Source organism: Rhipicephalus microplus, chromosome 5 (genome assembly GCF_043290135.1).
Source record: "Rhipicephalus microplus isolate Deutch F79 chromosome 5, USDA_Rmic, whole genome shotgun sequence".
Classification (NCBI taxonomy): Eukaryota; Metazoa; Arthropoda; class Arachnida; order Ixodida; family Ixodidae; genus Rhipicephalus; species Rhipicephalus microplus.
Window position 1 is genome coordinate 126,403,219 of NC_134704.1, and position 11,623 is coordinate 126,414,841.

At 45.6% G+C, this 11,623-nt stretch overlaps 2 non-coding genes across 2 annotated transcripts; one reads left to right on the top strand and one right to left on the bottom strand.

Moving 5' to 3' along the window:
• The first annotated feature begins 236 nt into the window (after window positions 1-236).
• TRNAS-AGA (transfer RNA serine (anticodon AGA)) lies at window positions 237-318 on the top strand. The gene has a single exon. It is a non-coding gene; the product is annotated as a tRNA-Ser (tRNA).
• A 5,766-nt stretch (window positions 319-6,084) lies between these two features.
• On the bottom strand, window positions 6,085-6,166 carry TRNAS-AGA (transfer RNA serine (anticodon AGA)). Its single transcript has one exon. It is a non-coding gene; the product is annotated as a tRNA-Ser (tRNA).
• Between the last annotated feature and the right edge of the window lie 5,457 nt (window positions 6,167-11,623).

Consider the following 11,623-nt stretch of genomic DNA (forward strand, 5'->3'; position numbering starts at 1 on the left):
ACGTGGAAGCTGCCAACATTTTTATCTTAACCGGGTTTTAATTAATGCAAGGGGTTGGGGGACGGGGGCAAAAGTTCTTCTTGTTCCCCGGCGCCACTTCTGTATTGATTGCAAAGGAAGAAAGAAAGTGGCCTTCGTAACGTATTCGCCACGCGTCTTCAGAAAGCAGTCTGAAGACGCGTGGCGACATCTGCGCATCGTGCAGTCATGACCGGGTCAAATATAGAAAAAAAAGTGGAGTCATGGCCGAGTGGTTAAGGCGATGGACTAGAAATTCATTGGGGTCTCCCCACACAGGTTCGAATCCTGTCGACTGCGCAGCACTTTTTTTTGTTCAGGTAACCTTTCTTTTATCAAATTGTAGGGATGATGAGCAACATAACTAATTACATGTATATTATCAAGATTGCAGCGCTGTTTAAACTACGTTTCGCGTTTTCTCCAGTTCTTGGGGAGTGCGGTAGCCATTTTTTTTGGACGCAGGCGCGTACAGGTGTGGCTGATTAAAATGGTCATCTAGAAAGCCGCAGTAGTTAAAAACAATATTGCGAATGTGGCATCACTTACCTTGTCACAGCATGTCTAAAACAATATGTGTTGTCTAATAAAAGGCCCACATATACTAGTACTGCAAGTTCCTAAGAAGGGTGTTGTTATGATACAATAGCTGATTCTAATTACGACCCTTTTGCTATTGTTTATAGGTAATGAGGTACTTTATCCTTCTAAAACCGGATATATTATCACAGAAAAGTTTAGGGCCAGAGAGAAGGAGAGGGCTACTGTTGATGAGTTCAACACAAAAATAGTTCATTTAATTCCAATATAATAGAGCTTTGCAGTAATCGCGCTTTGATAGAAGTAAAAAATTACGAAGAAAAAAGAAAACTTATTGCAGAGCGTGGTTTCGATCAACAGGCCTCAGGGTTGTGGGCCCATCCCGCTTCCACAGCGCCACTCTGCTGGATGTATACAAAGAGCTGAACACACAAGGAGCTCATTAGAGTCGCTTTAACTAAAAGAAAGAAGCGATATAGACAAAACACAATCGTGCTGTAATAGCGTGCTGGACTCATAACTCAGACGATCTTGCATTGAAACGGTGCTTTGCTAGGTATATTTTTCTTCATTTACTTTTTAACGATTCATTCGCCTTTACCCACTGGTGTTGTCCTTGTATGCACTGAAATGTCCTCTTCACAAGGTTGTTTAGGGCATAGGACTACCCACACGTTACACAATTCACATTGGGTGACGCCTGGCTGTTGTTTTGCTGCTTTAATACGCTTTGTTACTCAAAGTAACGCGGTTTCTCTAACGACATCAAGCCTGCGTAAGGCAAGTTTGGAACGGAGTTTCAAGCACCGCCGTGGCACTGTAGTATAATGCTTGCCTGGGAAGTAGGGAACCCGCGTTGAAATCCAGTTGCCTCCTTGGTGTTTTCCTCTACCAACATTTCTTTTCTCCCTATTTCGCGGGATAGCGGTTACGGACACCGGCGGTGGCGGACAACTACGGCCCACGCGACCATCGTTGTGATCTCATAACAGCTATTTCTGTAATATTGCTGAAGTTTATTTTATTTTACTTGGTGCTTTAGCTTGCAATGTCATTTATTTATGAATTCAGCACATATTTTTTTCTTCGTGGAGCCGTACATTTCATGTGCTTGTAAAAACGACTCCTGGTCATGCCATCCGATAACCGAGGACTGACCTTGACCATTGACAGTACGTGTATACCTTTGGTGCTACGGGTCTGGGCTTCAGCCACAGGAACGCGTTTGATGCCGTTTGCAGTCATCTTCATGAAACAAAACGAATGCGCCTCTATATTCCTATTTGTATATATATTATCATAGCCATATTAAGCAAGTTCAAAACATAAATTTCAAGCCCGTTTGATACTCTTGTAGCTTACATTCCAGATAAAGACTATACTGTCTGGTCGGAGTAGCAAAAGTGAATATTGCGCCCCTTTCGTTTTTAAGTACGTTCTTTCATCTTTGCCTTAAGATTATTCATTATTTGAAAGGACTAAAAGTTCATATAAGCAATCCTTGGCCAGTCCTTCTGAGTCGGTATGAGCCACAGTTGAGGCATAATTATCATCATCATTGTAAGTATATTTTCCTCTCTGGAACTACACTACAACTCGGGGGCGCAGCCAGATATCTTCCTGAGCAGTGGGAAGGGGGGCCGGGTGAGTGGCTGTGTTCAACCACCTTTGATGCATGTTCGTGCGTGTGCTTGTAATTATGAGTTTACTTATATACGCATACACACGCAGAACAGAAAAACTTCACTGAGGTGGGTAGTTTGAACCCTCCCTACACCCCGGGTAGGCCGGTGGCTGGGAATGAAGTGATTAGTTACTCTAGCATCTAGTAGTGCACTCTCCCACATTTGCTACGCAAGGGTTTTTGCTGATTCAAGAGTATAAATTCCTAGGACTCAAGTGCACGACTCTAGACGACTACCTCTTTCCGAGTGGTAATGCTTCTCGACGCGACCAGGCCCACCGAGCTCTCGTTACATTTATGAATCAAACGGACCTTTGTACTCGATAACAGACGGTCTTTTTTTCTTTTTATTGTTATTTTTTTACTCATACTTGTCGAAGTCTTCGTGATTTTTTTCTCTCTTCCTCAACTTCTTTTCTCTTACTCCCCTTTAAACTTTCTTCCTGTTTCTTCCCTCCTTCCGAAAGAGTGAGCAGGCGTTGTGCCCCTCGAGGTGGCAGTTGCCAGCTTGCTTTCTCCCTTTTTCCTTTTTGTCCTTGTGTATCTATGTATGCAAATCAAATAATAATGATAATAATAATACTAACAAGTGTATTTTTCGGTCATACAGAAAGTACCCGTATAAAAGGGACTGTTTTAAGTGAACGCGACACACTTCACTGCATACGCTGCGATGTTACAGCAACAACTATCATGCATATGGCGCTACGAGCTTTTATCCATTTCATACAGAACGCCTGCAGGCGGATGCAGTTACAGCGACCGGTTGACGTCCTTTATATGCGTGAAGGACACCGGACAACGCAAGGCGAGATCGGTATGCGCTCCAGTATAGTATATGAAACAGCTGCTACAGGTCAAGCTGCTTGTGCTCAGCAGAGTGGCGCAGTGGAAGCGTGCTGGGCCCATAACCCAGAGGTCCGTGGATCGAAACCACGCGCTGCTAGATTTTTTTTTGCTCACTATAATTCTTTCTCTCATAACGACGTCATCACTGTACTTCTCTTCCAAACATGTCTGTGATGCGCTGTTTTTGTGTTGAAAGCATTCGCTCTGCCCTTTCTTTTATTTATTTTTATTTTATTTACATAGTTCCTGCAACGCCGTAGTGGCATTACTGCAGGGGGGTATACATAAGAAGTCATAGAAAACATTTCTGCGATAAGACGCCAAACATAGTGAAAAATTCAATTATAACAACATATAAAAATAAAAAATATTTTAGTACAATATTGCACATGACAACAGGTACCAAAAGAGAAGTACCTATGTCACAATTTCACAACGATGAGAAAAAAGCGCTGTTGTCACTCAAGTTCACTATACCTTCGGGAAGTTCATTCCAGTCTCTAATTGTTTTTAAAAAGAAGGAGTTGGCAAAAGTAGTGGTTTTGTATGCGTATTCTTGTATTTTATGTGAGTGTTGGCATCTTGTGGAACGATATGTTGGTGCTAGTAGGTATTCAGACTTATTAATTCCTGTTAGGTTATAATATATGCTGTGCAGAAGTTTTAATCGAAGTTTCCGTCTTCTAGATTTTAGAGTTTCCCAGCCTAATATGGCCTTTATTTCTGACATACTAGCGAATGGGTCGTAGTTGTTGCTGACGAAACGGGCTGCCTGGTTTTGGACTTTTTCTATTGTTTTTGCAAGATACTTTTGAGCCGGGTCCCAGATAACACAAGCATATTCAAGTATAGACCTGACAAGAAGGAAGTAAAGAGTTTCTTTCACCTCTTTTGTTGCACAGTGAAAGTTTCTACGAATAAAAAACAACGTTCTACTAGCCTTTGAGATCATTTGGTCTATGTGTCTGTTCCAATGGAATGATTCTGTCAAGTAAATTCCTAAATATTTACACTCGGGCACTTTTTTGACTGCCTCGCCATTAATACTGTATGTGCACTGGATTTTTGAAATGTTCTTTGCAAAGCTGATGTGGTTGCACTTCGAGATATTTAAGCACATATTCCACGTGGAGCACCAATGTGTTACCGTGTTTAAGTCATCTTGCAATAATTCAGTGTCTGTGATTGAAGTAATGTGACGGTAGATGACGCAATCGTCTGCGAATAATTTTATGCAAGATTTTATGTTATAGGCTATATCATTTATATAAACCAAAAATAACAGCGGACCTAGAACGCTACCTTGTGGCACGCCTGAGGTCACGTTTACATATGAAGACGTTTTAGAATTTAAAACAACACACTGTTTACGACCACTTAAGTAATTCCGTAGCCAGGTTTGCAGCTTAGCATTAATATTCAGTGAAGCCAGTTTAATATCTAACAGATTATGTGGGACCGTATCAAATGCCTTGCGAAAATCGAGAAATAATGCATCAACAATGTTGTTACGGTCAAGCGCAGTCAGTACGTCATGCTGAAATTCAGTTAGTTGTGTGACGCATGAACGACCCTGCCGAAATCCATGCTGGGAGCGGGCAAAAAAATGAGTAGATTCGAGATATTTGAACAATGCGCTATAAATAACATGTTCTAATAATTTGCAACAGGTTGAAATTAAGGATATGGGACGATAATTTTGTACATGTTTTTTGCTTCCTGCCTTGTGTACAGGAACCACATTGGCTGTTTTCCAATCCCTTGGAATAACGCCGGTGTCTAGAGACAACTTGTACATTATGCATAAATATTGTGCAATAATAACGTGACACTTTTTAAGTACATGAGATGATATACCGTCAGGCCCTGTAGCCTTAGAGGTGTCCAGAGTACGCAGCAGACTATCCAAACCAGCGTAATCGATTTCAATTTCCGCCATTTCATTACCAATATTTTTTGAAGGTAGCATTGGAGAGTGTTCAGTTCTTTTTGAAAACACTGACTGAAAATAGGCGTTAAATGCTTCAGCTTTCTCCAAGTCATCCGTTATAGTTTTTTCCTGGGTTAAAAGGTCAGGGATAGCTGTGTCGTCTTTTCTGTTGCTCTTGACATACTTCCAAAAGAATTTTGGATTACACTTCAAGTCTGTGTTTAGCTTGTCAAAGAAGACACGCTTTGCCTGTTTTAGTTTTAACTTAAGCTCTTTGTTTACACTTTTGAGCTTTGTTTTATTTAGTGCTGTTCTCTTTTTAAGAAACCTTTTATGGGCATTCGCTGCTTTTCTAACAAGTTTGCGTATCTCAGAGTTGAACCAGGGTTTGTGCCTCTTTCTGCATCTTAGACACCTCTGAGGTACGTACATATTCACCAGCTCTGTAACCTTGTCACGGAAAATTTGCCACAATTCATCCATGCCGCATGACTCCGATATGCATAAAAAAGTGGGATAATACAAGACCAGCTCTTCGGAAATGGCATTAAAGTCCCCTCTGTCGTACATGAAAACATTTCGAGGGGTTTGCTTACACGCAGGTATTCTAGAAACGTTTAACTCTGCAACAACGCAACTATGATCACTAATTCCTGGACATACGTTTGTGTGAACAATAACATTTTCGTCATTGCTTAGTAAAAGATCTAGTCTTCTCTCGCTTTTTTTTCTTCAGGTTCAAGAACGAACTCGTCGCACTGGTTGACACGGTTTTTTTATAGGATGGATGTTTTTTTTCTTATGGACATTCTTTTACTCCTGTTATTCCGTTGTCAGACTCCTGTCGCTTTCACATATGACCTCTATGCCACTCCCTTCCCCCTTAGAGATCATTTATCGGCTACACCACTTCATGCACAACTTGCATAAACAGCATAAAATGCGCAACGTAGCAGAAAAAACTCGGCAAAACACTTCAATGGTTACGACACCTTTGAAACACTACACCTGGATCACGATTCGATAAAGAGTGTAAGATACCACTGGAAAACAAAGAATCAAGCGCAGTCGACAGGGTTCGAACCTGTGCGGGGAGACCCCAATGGATTTCTAGTCCATCGCCTAAACCACTCGGCCACGACTGCTGTCTGCCACGCACCACCTATTTTTAAAAGGCTCCTCTTTTCTTGCTCATGACAACTTCGTTCAGCTTTCTTATCTCATTGCAGTCAATGCAGAAGCGGCACGGGTGGAGAAAACGGTGCGCTTCTGCCTTCCCTTTCCTGCGTCATATATTGAAACCCCCTTGACATAGGTAGGCCGCGTTTCTTTCTCTCAGTTGGTGTGTTGTATTCAAGGTCGCCTTGAATGGTTCATCGTAATGAATGAGCGTCAGAAAACTTTAAGAGCGAGTGTCAGTTTATTTCTTAAAAACGCCAAGGATGCTTTCACGTAGAAGGGTTAAAAATTTTTAAACATGCAGTTACTCAACTCGCCGACTCTGTAGTAAATGGAATCCGAGGGGAACCACACTATAAACGCTTGAAAGGTTTGCGGCAGCAAATGCATAAAGCCAGTCTTAAGCTGATATTTTGATGGCACATTGACATGACATCGAATGAAGAAACCACGCTGGAAAGGGACGGAAATAAGAAAATCCAAACAGGACGCTGACTAAAACCTTGTTTTATTGCGTTTGCACGTTGATGTATACAAATCAGTGAACGTTTCAAGGAACAAATTATGACTGAAACATGCCGATTCACACTTTTCGAAGGTTCTTCGTACTTTTTATCTTGAAGCGATAGCAAAGCTCCGCTGACACAATGATCTCCGCTTTTCTGGATGCATATGACCCCAACAATTTCCCGTTGGCGTTGCTCAGAGTAATTGCATAGAATATCGCTATCCTTCAAGATTGGCTCGTAATTACAATTTTCGCAGTGGTCTGCAAAGTGGCTACTTACAGACCCTTTTAGCGATAATGGATGTTTACGTAACCTTTCGCTTATGCACCGGCCCCTTTCACTGATGGCGAAACTTCCGCAAGTGATGCGAACCTTTTACAAAATGTTTCTACCTTATCACCATCAGTCTTTTTCAAAGCCTAAATAGCTTGCGACGTGCGCTGAAAACGTCTTTGACACCGAATTTCCACGACACTTTCTTTAGATTGCGCATCACTTTATGAACATTTGGAATGATCTGGATTCATTAGTTAAAGAGATCTTTTTTTTTCATTTTTACAGCGAAAGCTGTTATAAGATCACTTTTTCGGTTACGCGCAGTTGTTGTCCCGCGCTGCCACAGCTGCCGCCACCGCTGTCCCTAACCACATTGTGCGAAAATATTGCTATGTGCCATTGCATGGAGTTGAAGAAGACAAAGCAGATAGACTGGCGCGAGCTAATCTGTGTGGCTGGCGCTGCTCGCCTTACCGGCTGTAAATGCATTGGTGACAACCCCTCCGAGTCGGTCTCCTTCTCGTAACGTATTTGGTGGAGTCGTGCGATCCCCGTCCTCGCCACGGAACTCCGAAGTGGACGCTCCTTCGCGGCTGACGACATGACCACTCAAGACTCGGCTACATCCTCTCCGGTCGCCCGCCCTTTTGCCTGGCCTGTCAACCCTGCGCCCACAATAATTTTCGTGACGCTCCACGCGCTCAAAGACCCCGGCGTGCTCTCGGGCAGTGAGGGTTCCGACGTCGACCAGTGCCTACGCCTCTACGAACGCGTCAGCGCCACTTACAGGAGGGATGCCACTCTTATGCTCGCAAACGTCATCTTTTATTCCGACGGAACCCCTCGTGTTTGGTTTGATAACCACGAGCATGACATAACAAGCTGAGACAGCTTCAAGAAAAAGATCCGTGAGCTTTTTGGCAACAGTTCTGGTCGTCGTGAAGCTGCGAAAAATGAGTTGTCGACTCGCGCACAATCTTCCACGGAGCCCTACATCAGTTACATTCAGGCTGTCCTCTCACTATGCCGCCAAGCTTACGAAAACATGTCCGAACCTGAAAAAGGGGCGCATATTCTAAAGGGTATCGCCGACGATGCGTTCAACATGTTGGTATTCAACAATGTGTCATCTGTTGATGCGATCATTCAAGAATGCTACCGGTTCCAACAAGCTAAAAGCAGACGCATCTCCCATCAGTTTCAGCGCCTCCCGAACACCACTGGGACGTCCTCGTGTCTCGACACATATCATTCACCAGACACCTGTGACATCTTGACGCGAATCATCAGGCGGGAACTTGAAGCGGCTGCTCCAGCTAAGGTGGGACCAACGTCCCCTGACCCCTCTCCGCCAATTACGTTGCCTCTCATTCAAGCAGTCGTCCGGCAGGAAATTGCCAGCTTGGGAATTCACTCTATCCCACCGCCTCCCCGCACCGACTACCAGCCCCAAACCATGCCTGCACGTTCCTTCCCGACCGGCTCTCCCTCAACGTTCCGTAATCCGTCCGTATGGCGAACACACGATGACAAGCCGATCTGCTTCTCGTGTCACAGAATCGGGCACATTTCTCGCCATTGCAGAAGTCACTGGGGTTTTCCTGCACAAGCGTCCTCTCGTCCCTTCTATGTACGTCCTGCATATCGCCATGAGACCAGCCGCGACCATTTTGCCCAGGAACCTGCTTCTGAACACCGCTACTCCCGCTCTCCATCCCCACACGTCGCCAGTCTCGTTCTCCAGAGCCCCACCGACCGTCTTCCCCCGCCTTCCCACGAGGTTTCCCGACGGAAAACTAAGTGTTGCAGCCACCGGAGGTGGCGCTGCATCACTCGGACTGACCGTAAATCCTTATTTGACGATCCCGACAAAACGGAACCTCATATACGTACAAGTAAACGGCGTACATGTCCCTGCTCTTGCCGACACCGGCACTCAACTTTCCGTGATGAGTGAATTTTGCCGCAAGCTCGAGAAGGTTCTCACACCTGCGACCACTCAGTTCGTCCGTGTCGCGGATGGTGGAATAGCATCTATCGTTGTATTATGCTCCGCTCGTGTGAGCATTGTGGATCGACACACAGTTGTTCTCTTCACCGTCCTTGATAAATGCCCCCATGACGAAATCATAGGCCTCGACTTCCCTGTCCGCGCATTCGGCCCTCATAGACTGTTCGACCAGTACGCTTCGTCTACACTTGCCCGCAACACAACCTCTTGCACAATGGCCGAGTCGCCTTTGCACAACGGGACACGCGCGCCTCCCTCCACAGACACTGACCTACATAGAGCTCGTCTCAATACCACCAGTTCCCGACGGTGACTATGTTCTGACCCCTATCACGGATGTCCTCATACATCGTGGCATTACATTACTGCACACCATTCTGTCCGTCGCCAGAAATTCTGCGTCCCTCACAGCTGTCAACTTTAGCTTGACACCTCAAGTTCGGCTACAAGGGATCTCTTTGGCGTTGCTCTGCACCTTAGAAGACAATGCGGTAGATGTTTTCGTGATGGCCGCTCCTTCTGACCCCCATGCTCAACATCAATCTGCCACTTGTTCCGACAGCGCTATTATGTCGATGATCGCTTCCAACTTAACGCCGCAGCAGACCGATGAGCTCCACTGGCTTATGCTGTCCTACATCGACGTTTTTGACATCAGCGGCAGTCCGTTGGGAAAAGCTACTGGTATGAGCCACCGCATAAACACTGGTAATGAGCATCCTATTCATAGGCGTCCATATCGGGTGTCGGTCGCCGAGCGTCACATTATCCAAAGTGAGGTCGACAAAATGCTCACCAAGGACATCATTGAGCCATCCTGAAGTCCTTGAGCTTCTCCTGTAGTGCTAATCTGCAAGAAAGACGATGCATGGCGTTTATTCGTGGATTATTGACACCTAAACAAAATTACCAAAAAAGATGTCTACCTTCGGCCACGAATAGATGATGCGCTTGATTGCCTCTATGGGTCCCACTAGTTTTCCTCCATAGACCTTCGTTCCGGCCACTGGCAGATTGAGGTAGATGAAATGGACCGTGGAAAGACGGCATTCGTCACCCCCGATGGTCTATATCAGTTCAAGGTCATGCCCTTCGGCCTTTGTAACGCTCCAGCCACCTTCGAATGAATGATGGACTCCCTGCTCAGAGGATTCAAATGGTCCACCTGTTTTTGCTACTTGGACGGCGTCATCGTCTTTTCACCAACATTTAAAACTCATATAGAGCGCCTCTCAGCCATCCTGGGAATCTTCCGTCGCGTTGGCCTGCAGCTCAACTCGTCCAAATGTCACTTTGGACGCCATCAGATCACAGTGCTTGGCTATTTAGTAGACGCCAACCGTGTGCAACCAGACCCGGCAAAAATCAGCGCCGTCAAAAACTTTCCTGTACCACTATCTGCGAAGGATGTACGCAGCTTTATCGGACTATGCTCCTACTTCCGAGAATTCGTGAAAAATTTTGCGCACATAGTGAGGCCGCTTAAGCAGCTCCTCAAGAAAGAAGTCCCGTTTTCATGGGGCTCCGAAGAGGCTTCTGCGTTCTCGACTCTCGTCGCTCTTCTCACTACTCCTCCGATTCTGGCACACTTCAACCCTGCTGCCCCTACAAAAATCCATACAGATGCAAAAGGTAATGGCATCGGTGCAGTGCTGGCTCAGAAACAACATGGCCATGATTACGTTATTGCATATGCCAGCCGCCGGCTATCCGCCCTTGAACGTAACTACTCGATCACAGAGCGTGAGTGCTTGGCTCTTGAATGGGCGGTGGCGAAATTTCGACCTTATCTATACGGACGCCCATTTTCGGTAGTTAGCGACCATCACGCACTCTGCTGGCTTAACTCTCTGAAAGATCCATCAGGCCGCCTTGGTCGCTGGGCTTTGCGCCTGCAAGAGTTTTCCTATTCGGTGGTCTACCAATCTGGTCGCGTACACCATGATGCCGATTGCTTCTCCCGGTACCCTGTCGACGATCCTGAGGACACTGACGAGCCCACGTGGAACTCTATCTTGTCAGTGTCCGACTTTCTTATTACTGGGGAAGAACAGAAGCGTGATCCAGAGCTACTTGACATCATCAGCCGTATGGAATCTTCCCCAAATCATGCTTCCATCCGATACTTTGTCATTCAAAAGGGTGTGCTACTCAGTCGCACTTTGCGATCAGACGGGCCCGACCTTCTCATTATTGTGCCTAAGCATTTGCACCACTGTGTTCTCACCGAACTTCATGAAGCTCCCACGGCTGGGCACCTTAGCGTATCCCACACGTACGAGCGCGTCCGGCGCCGTTTCCAGGCGTCGGACGTGCTGGCCAGGCCTTGCTCACTCTGTACGGCGATACGTCGTCATGTGTGAGCTATGCCAACGTCGTAAAACACCGTCGCTCCGGCCTGCTGGCCATCTTCAACCAATTGACATACCCGCGGAACCATTTTACCGTGTTGGGTTAGACCTGCTTGGTCTTTTTCTCACATCAACATTGAGAAACAAATGGATAGCCGTTGTTACAGACTACGTTACATGCTACGCTATTACGTGAGCTCTACCGACCAGCTGTGCAACCGACGTCGCTGACTTCTTGTTAGGAGAGGTTATATTGATTCACGTTGTCCGAGACAG